The 7,799-nt window shown below is 39.8% G+C and overlaps 1 protein-coding gene across 5 annotated transcripts in view; it reads left to right on the top strand.

Annotated features, from left to right (window-relative positions):
- Positions 1–7,799, top strand: part of nav2a (neuron navigator 2a) — a 215,590-nt gene that overhangs the window by 184,316 nt on the left and 23,475 nt on the right. The gene's annotated exons all lie outside the window — the stretch shown is intronic.

Genomic DNA, 7,799 nt, shown 5'->3' with positions numbered 1-7,799 from the left:
CACACACACACACACACACACACACACACACACACACACACACACACACAAATATAACATCTGAGAAGGAAGTTGATCCACAGCTGATCCCTGAACCCTCATGACAAACATCCTCACACTGGACCCATAAACTGCAGAAATTCTGTCCAGATTTAACTTCCTTTATTTATTTAGTATTTTTATTGTGTTTGGATTCCTGTTCTGAATGCACCTTTTTTGTGGTTTTGATTAACACTTTGTTTTCAAACAAAGTGTTAATCAAAACTCAAATTTGCTGTTAGCTAGCTAAGGGATATCTGTTGTTTACACTTTCACAGAAATCCTTTTCACACATGTGAAAGGTTTGCTGTAATTGAATGTTTCTCATATTTGATTTAATCCCAGTGTTCATACTAACACACACACTTTTAACGAGCCTGAACTGCTGCCGTCACATTAACAGACTCACAGCAGCGGTGGCTCCATTTGGCCTCTGATCACCTCTTCACAGGAAAATGACAGATCGTGGCCCTAAATCAAAACACCTCTCAGCTAACATTTCCTCCTCTGGCTTTTCACCTACGATAATTAGCTGCAACACAGTTATTTTTGTCAACATCTGAGCTAAAAAAGGAAGAAAATTATGATTGTTGTATCTGCAACTTTGTGTTTTTTCTTAAACACAGTGCAGCACGTTTGTTAACAACACATCCAGATGTAACATGTAATTGTATATTTACAGTGTCTGTGTGGTAATGTGGCTTCCCATCTCTCAAACAGCAGCGACTGACGATGTTTCCTCATTGGAAGCAAATAAAAAATCATGAGTTAACAACTATGCTCATTACTGCAGTGCAAGGCTGTTTTTGGTATGACACTAACTGTTCAGTAAACCTAAACATTTAGTAAAGTCATATTTGGCTTTTTGTGATTTTTTTTTCTTTAAAACATCCACAGCATGTTACACAAGCTGATATATGCTTTTGTTTCATAAACTTCATCTGACTGTACAGACTTCTGTAATTGGTTAAAGCTTGGCTTAAACTGTGTGGTTTCCATTCATCATAAACAACTTGTACATATCATCCAAGCTTTCTAAAATCTTATGAGTAACCTGTAACGTTGTACRACACAAGATTTACTATGCCACTTGTTGCCTTATAAAAATGAGTTACATAACAAAAATCAGGCAGATTCTGTCCTACAATAAAACGAAATAAAGCTCTGACGTCGACWCTCTAATTATTATGTTCAGACGCTAAATACGAGAGGGAGGAGGATGTGGGAAAAGACAGCTGTGGACGTCTCGTGTCTGGGAATCGACAGCAGTCACACTTGTAAGAGTGAGCTTAAGGTGAATTAAGCTTTTCCCACATCTCTCATACACAAGGTTATGAGGAAACTTTTACCAAGGTATTTCTCATTACCTGTCAATACCTTGACTGTGCGAAGTGAAAAGTGACACAATAAGTGAACATTCAGACGAGTTCAAGTTGATTCATAAAAGACTATGCAATCATTTATTTACACAAATTGAACAGATCATAAGTTACACTTGATTGTGGTTATTCCAATAACAAGCGTCAAATTTAAATGAGATAAAACCCAAGTCCGAATTTCAATTCACATCAACTCAGATTACTTATATAGAACAGTAAAAACGTCAGTTCTGATGTTAACCAAACTATTTTACTGGCACTTTTAGCTTAAGTTTTGGCAAATTAAGAACAAGGAAAGGAGGAAAGTAAGATTAGTATGTTACTATGACTTTTACTTTTATCAAAATGTGGGTCAACCGGAACTGCACATCTTTTCTAAGCTCAGGTTGCACATGACACRTCACTCCGAACACATCAGCTTTACCTGGTTATGACTTCTTAAGGCACCCTCGGGGTAGGAGCTGGCTCGCCTCCGATCAGTCAGGGAACTGATGTCGGCTCGCTTACCGGTCATTGGCAAACAGGTGTTTTTCCAAGTAACTTTCGTCTGTTTCAATCCAAGCCAGAAAAATTCAAGCCGTATCCGGTTCCTCCTTCCAAAATAAAATCTCCCCTCGGGAGTTAAAAACACACTTAGAGGCTCGGCCTCGGGTTGAGACCACCGGCAGGTGTGTCGGGTCCCTGGCTGTGAAGTCTTCCCTAATTAGCTCATGGGATCAGACTTTAAGTCAAACTGAGGTTTCTCCGGAGAGAATCCCAGCTGTCTTCCTAGGTTGGAAACAGGAAGAAGAGTGTGTCGCTCAAAGGCGTCCGGGTTAGTAAAAGAAATGGACGAACTTTGGTTCCGCCCTCAGGCTTAGAGATGAGTCAGAGAAAGAAAGATAAAGATCTGCCAGCCGGCGCCAGCCCAAGGGTAAAATTCTGTGGTTGTTCAACAACATGATAWGATAACCTCTTTTCAGCTTTCTTCTGATAGACTAAGAGAAATCACTGCAAAACATTTATGATGATTAATTAACATTTCTGTTTTATAATCAGTTCTGAACCTTCTGTTAGTCCAGATAAATGAAAGATTTTGTCAGGAAAAATCCACAATTAAATTACTGTGTTCACAGTAAAATAAAAACAGTGATATACATAAAAACMCAATGAAAACATAATCAGATTCTCTGTGAATTTTTTTATACCACTATAAATCTTTAAGGCACAATAAAAGAAAAGAAGTGGTTCCACTTTTCCTGTGACACTCATTATCATGATTTAACAAATGCATAAACATTCTTAGTTAAACAAAAAATGAATCACTAACAGAAGAGATTGTTCTGTCCATTATCTGATTAAGAGAACTGAGGTGTTCTCTTCCACGGTTAGAATGACCTGTCAYGGCCTAAATAGAGTTCAGTTTGTGACAGAGTTCCTGTCCTCTTGTCAGGCCTGTTCGAGGCCTGCTTCAAGGCTGTAAATCTTGTTTCTTCACTCGAGGTGACCCCTACACACTGCACAACTTTCCCAGAACATTTTGGACACTGCGTAGATGTCGTAGGTCGTCTTTGGTCATGAACTGAATCCGTCCCACTAAAGCTCCACAGAACACCCATCCCTCATAACTAAAGACTTTTTTTTTCAAAACAAAAGGAAAATTTACTAAAATGGCCAGAAATATCATGGTGTGAAACTCAGCTGGATGTGGTGAACACAGTTTGTCACATTTACTTTTACTAAAGGAAATTATGACCAAATAATGTGACCATTACTGTATCTTAATGCTATCATTTAACCAGATTGTTACATACACTGTATTGCAAAAAGTATTTGCTCACACATCCAAATGACCAGTGCACAAACCAAGGTCCATAAAGACATGGATGTCAGAGTCTGGTGTGGATGAACTTGACTGCCCTGGACAGAGTCCTGACCTTAACCTGATAGAACACCTTTGAGATGAATTAGAGTGAAGACTGAGAGCCAGGCCTTCTGTCCAACATCAGTATGTGACCTCACAAATGTGCCTCTGGAAGAATGGTCAAAAATCCCCATAAACACACTCCTAAACCTTGTGGACAGCCTTCCCAGAAGAGTTGAAGCTGTTCTAGCTACAAAGGGTGGACCAACGTCATATTGAACCCTATGGATTAGGAATGAGATGCCACTTAAGTTCATGTCAGTCAAAGCAAGTGAGGAAATACTTTTGGCAGTATAGTGTATTTATTTATTTATTTTTAAAGAATGAAGTCAGTTACTTTGGTGTTACCAAAAAAATATATTTGAATTAAATGTTCAGTAAAACACATGGCACGCTTTGCTTCCAAAACAAGAAAATAGTTTTTTGTGGGTCAAAGATCCATCAAGTTGCAGTTATTAACTATGTCCTTCCGTCCGTTTTCTGCCACTATCCGGGGTCGGGTCGCGGGGGCAGCAGCCTAAGCAGAGAGACCCAGACTTCCCTCTCCCCAGCCACTTGGGCCAGCTCCTCTCAGGCCAGCCGAGAAACATAGTCCCTCCAGTGTGTCCTGGGTCTTCCTCTGTGCCTCCTCCCAGAGGGATGAGCCCAGAACACCTCACAAGGGAGGCATCCAGGAGGTATCCTAACCAGATGCCCGAGCCACCTCAACTGGCTCCTCTCGACGTGGAGGAGCAGCGGCTCTACTCTGAGTCCCTCCCGCATGACTGAGCTTCTCACCTTTTCTTTAAGGGAGAGCCCAGACACCCTGCAGAGGAAACTCATTTCGGCCGGTTGTATCTAAGACCCAGAGATACTTAAACTGCTCCACTTGGGGCGGGACCTCCTCCCTGACCCAGAGGCGGCACGCTACTGGTTTCCAGCTCAAGACCATGGTCTCAGATTTGGAGGCACTGATCCTCATYCGGCCACTTCACACTCGGCTTTGAACTGCTCCAGTGAGAGCTGGAGATCACGATCTGATGAAGCCAATAGGACCACATCATCTGCAAAAAGCAGAGATGTGATTCTAAGGTCACCAAAAAGGATCCCCTCAACACCTTGGCTGCGCCTAGAAATTCTGTCCGTAAAAGTTATGAACAGAATCTGTGACAAAGGGCAACCTTATCATTAACTATGYATTTTGGCTGATCACAGAAGGTGTGTGAATAGTTAAGTCTTGTCAAAATCTGCCTTGAATTAATATTTGCTTATGTTAATTAGCATTAGCCTTTATGTGTTTGTGTGTTTTTGTGTGCCTGTAAGTTTAAGTGGATCTCTGTGTATAATCTCTGTATAATCTCAGTACTTCTGTCAGCTTTAAGGCAAACTGGAAGCAGTCAAGCAGCACTGAGGGCAGGTGCAACTGCAGTCATTATGCAAATGTCTGCTTTGTGTGTTGCAGTGCTGTTAAAACAAACACACACAGGTCCATGGAGTTTATTTGGCAGCTGTGTCGGAGAAGTGCGCAAGCCCACTTTTTACCCCACTTAATTTYATTGCTCCCAAAGCTTCCAAAGCTGCTGCCAATTACCACCACTTAACTTAACCYCAGCCTCTAAAGGAGTAAACATGAAAATAAGCTCCAATGGTGGAATCAACCATAGCACTCTCACCCTGCGCACATCTTGGTTGATTAGCATACTGCTCGTATGAGCCGAAGTGATGGGCTCTTTTTTTATGACCACCTCATCCTTGTTAAACAGACCCCCATCCTTTGGTCATTGCTTTGCCACCCACAGGCTCTGAGCGAGTGTGTGTTTGTCTTTGTGGGCTCTGTGTATGGTGTTGATTTCACACTGAGTTGTTAAAGCCACACAAGATGCCACTCACACACTGTGAAAAACGAGCATTCCTACATCTTCTTCAAGCCTGAAATGTTGAAGCTGCAACATTTTAGGTGATCCGGACTCTCCCTGCTACGATATCTAAAAGCAGACAGAGTTTAAGAGTGTGAGAGCTTGTTAAGTTGTTTTAATCCCTAATAATAGGTTTGCTGCATGGTTTGATCCACCACTGCCATAACTGTTGAAATAGGAGACTGACAGCAACACCATTAAAAACCAGCAGGGCCAGGTGTTTAATGGGATTTTCTACCTGTGTGTGCTTGTTCAAAAACTTCAACCGACTAAAGAATTTTCTCTGTATAATTTTTCCAACGTTTCACCTTCAGGTAGTSTCATTTAAAACTGGCAGGTTACACCCTGCACCAATTTGTACGTGTTTTATTTTTATTCCTAATACAGGAGAGTGCTTTAATAGATGGATAAACTTAACAATACCAGATATATGTCATATTGTTCATTTCAATAGCTGCTTAATGTTTGAATAAAAATAGAGGTTTAACTRATGTGTGTTTGAGACAAATCTCTGAGCAACTCCGAATTGATGAGATGAATGAAAAAACTGAGCAGGCAGTTTCTGTAGTGAARAAACCACATATAAAAACACAAATATATACAACTGATTCTGACCTATGAGATCAGGCTGGACACAAAATAATACAACTCTGCAAATAAAATGGGTCTTTTTATCCTCTAAACTGTAACAGCCTTTTTAAAGGATCTTTTCAAATTTGCTGCCTATTATTTTTTTTTCTTTTATTTAAGTGAAAACCAAGCTGGATGAGGGTGATTATTCTCATGTTAAAGCTACAAGTAAAATATCATGAGTCCCACTGAATTTGGTTGATGGCAGACTATAGGATCACTTTAAGGCATTTATTTAATTTTATGTTTCTTGAAGATGTTCTCTGAGCACTCTTGTTTTCTTATTTGTTACGTAAGTGAGTCATCTGTTCTCTGAAATCCCCTCCAGGAATGTGGGAAAAGTGCAACCTTTCTGAATGGATGCATGTTTTTAGGCGTGTTCTGAAATTTAAAGACAACAAGGGATTGCAAAAATAAACAAAAAACAGTTTGAATAAAAATTACCGAATGCTTCTAACGACCAAAACTCTAGTCTGATTATGATTATTATTTTTTTTAATTTATTTATTTATTTTTACTTTTGAGTTTGGTAATAGTAAAAGTGAAATAATGCAGTCAGAAATGATTTTTTACTTGCTATGGCCTTTTTTTTTTTAACATTTCTGATTTACTTGCATCAGAGCTGTTTTTACACTCTCTTTTTAATTGTGACCATATACTGTATCTAATCTGCCTTTCTTCTGCCACTTTAAACAGCCAAAGGAAATGGTGGCAATTTTGTGTGTTTGTATAGCTGTGAAAAGAGCTAAATAATGCTGTAAAAAAAACTACACCGCTAAAATGGGTTTTCATCCAACTTTGAGAAAAAATGTTGATCTTTACTGTAGCAGAAAACTGTAAAAACTGTGTGAGTGTGACCATAAAGGAATAGATCCATACATGGACATGTGAAAATAAATGCAAAGACAAATCAACAATTAGTTGGTCAAATGCTCAAGAAAATCACTGAAACTGCTCAAGTCAGAGCACACCAAAAATATTGGGATTTTTTTTTAAATCAATTTGTCAAACTTGATGAGAAAAGAATTGTTTCCTAAGCTCATCCTTCATCTAAAGGCCCGGTCATACTATTACGTTTTAGACCACTTTTACCAACTTATGAAGATTTTAGAGACATGTACGTTGAAAATGGAATTAAAAAAGATCAACTGGAAGCCAGTTTTAGGTGTGTATATACTGCATGCTAACAAATTGATTAAATCTAAAACATTTAATCTAGACAAAAATATTTGTAAGTTGGAATGAGTTGAGTCAGTTTTAGAAATATTGAGTTGGTGTGGTAGTACTGGWGAGTGTACTCTGCAGCTCTTATTGCATGAGATAGAGTGCTACGTTATTTTCAAGGTTTAACCAAAACTGCTGAATAGTGTCATTTCCCAACAAAAGATGATCTTATTAAACTTAGCTTTGGCATTAACAGTGGTTTGTTCATTATGCATTCCTTCAGCAAAATATGTGGTTCCTTTTCAGTCATTTCACTCAGTACAAAACACGGTTGTATATGGGACACCTGGCTGAAGCCACCTCTAATCACGTCTTTAGACCGGTGATGTGGTGACGTTGAACGTCGGGTGACAGGCTCCACCTTCACCCTATAAGTTCGGAGTCACCAGCGTCATTACTCAGTTCCATCGCCCTTCACCTCGCGATAGTCACCTCTAAACCTGAGCTCACATAGCTGCTGCTAGTTAGCTCAGCTTCTAAGGTTCTTAGGCTAGCTTTACTGGTGCTAACCACGTTACCTGCTGGTTCGTGTGTCTGCCGCTCGAGGCTACTTAAGTGACCTTTATTTTCTGCTGAAAATCTGTTTTGTGGTTCACGATGAGCACAAAACCACCTTCGAAGAAGTCGAAGTCTTCTGTTCGTCCCTGTTCTCAGGGGTGCGGCTTTAAGCTTCATGAGAAGGACCAGCATGAGGCCTGCCCGGCCTGCCTAGGAATCATTCACGCTCGA

Source organism: Austrofundulus limnaeus, unplaced genomic scaffold, assembly GCF_001266775.1.
Source record: "Austrofundulus limnaeus strain Quisiro unplaced genomic scaffold, Austrofundulus_limnaeus-1.0 Scaffold197, whole genome shotgun sequence".
Lineage (NCBI taxonomy): Eukaryota > Metazoa > Chordata > Actinopteri > Cyprinodontiformes > Rivulidae > Austrofundulus > Austrofundulus limnaeus.
This window is presented reverse-complemented; position numbering and strand designations above follow the sequence as displayed.